Source organism: Brassica oleracea, chromosome C3 (genome assembly GCF_000695525.1).
Source record: "Brassica oleracea var. oleracea cultivar TO1000 chromosome C3, BOL, whole genome shotgun sequence".
Classification (NCBI taxonomy): domain Eukaryota; kingdom Viridiplantae; phylum Streptophyta; class Magnoliopsida; order Brassicales; family Brassicaceae; genus Brassica; species Brassica oleracea.
In genome coordinates this window covers 59,978,073-59,979,385 of record NC_027750.1, presented here as the reverse complement: position 1 = coordinate 59,979,385, position 1,313 = coordinate 59,978,073, and positions in this window count along the sequence as shown.

Sequence of the window (1,313 nt, the reverse complement as noted above, 5' to 3'; positions counted from 1 at the left end):
ACTCTTAACGGAGGCACCAGCACTGATCTCCACACTCCCGCAGCGGATGTATCCGTGGCCAACGCACCAGCCAACGCCGTGGCGCTCGAGGAGTTTAAAAAGATGTTCGCCACCTACGAAAAAAGGTCGGAAGAACAGGATAAGCTCGTGAGCACCTTGACCAAACAAGTTGAAACTTTAACGGCAAGGACTAGAGCAATCCGCCCCCATGGAACCACTAAGGTCCACAGGAAAAGACTTGACTTTGCGACCCCACTCAACAGGCTTGGAGCCGCCCAGGAACGACCTTCGGGGCAAAACCCTAGCGAGAAGTCTCCCGTCGAAAAGGAAAACTCCAAAAGCCCTCCGCTTCCCGCGAAGGCTTCGGAGGACAACGGAGTCGAGCACGTCGGATCCTAGCGATGTCTCCAATAATACTGATGAGGACACCGACAGACATCCAAGAAGGACCATAAGCCGATTCACTCGGGAAAGCTCTCCGTTCGACAAACCAATGACAGAAGAGGATGAAATCATCTATCGAAACGAACAGGAAGAGCTGGCTGAAAAATAAACCGAGATCACTCGCAGTAAACGCCGACAGGCGCGGAAAACTGCTGACGAGACATCGGATATACGTGATCTTCGTGACTATAACACCAAGACTGCAGCAGAAGATCGACAGATTGCTGGAAGGGGCTCGGAAGACCCCTTTCACCGCTCGCATCTCAGATACGAGGGTATCCGATCCAGGAAAAATCAAAGTACCGAAATATGATGGTACAACCGATCCGAGAGCGCACCTTCATGCTTTCCACATCACGATGGGAAGAGCGAGGCTGAAGGACGGCGAGAGAGATACCGGCTACTGCTGCCTGTTCGTCGAGAATCTAGAAGGAGCAGCCCTCGAATGGTTCGCGCACCTTAAATGAAACTCTATCGGGAGTTTCCGACAGCTCGCATCGGAATTTCTCAAGCAATACTCTATGTTCATAGATAAAGAAACTTCCGATGTCGATCTCTGGAGTCTGTCCCAGAGGGAAGAAGAACCCCTTCGCGAGTTCATCAGCCGGTTAAGGTTGGTGATGTCCAGGGTCAGCGGGAAAAGCGACAAGGTGGCCATCGACGCGCTCAGGAAGGCGCTCTGGTACAAGTCGAAATTCAGAAAATTGATATCCCTAGAAAAACCGCGGACGATCCAAGACGCCCCCCACAAGGCGACGGACTACCTCATGATCGAGGAAGAAACAAAAATCTTATCGCAGAAGCATAAGTCGGCAAGATCGTCCTCGAAAGATGTAGACCCGAAAACAAGGAAGAAGAACCCTCGTAAC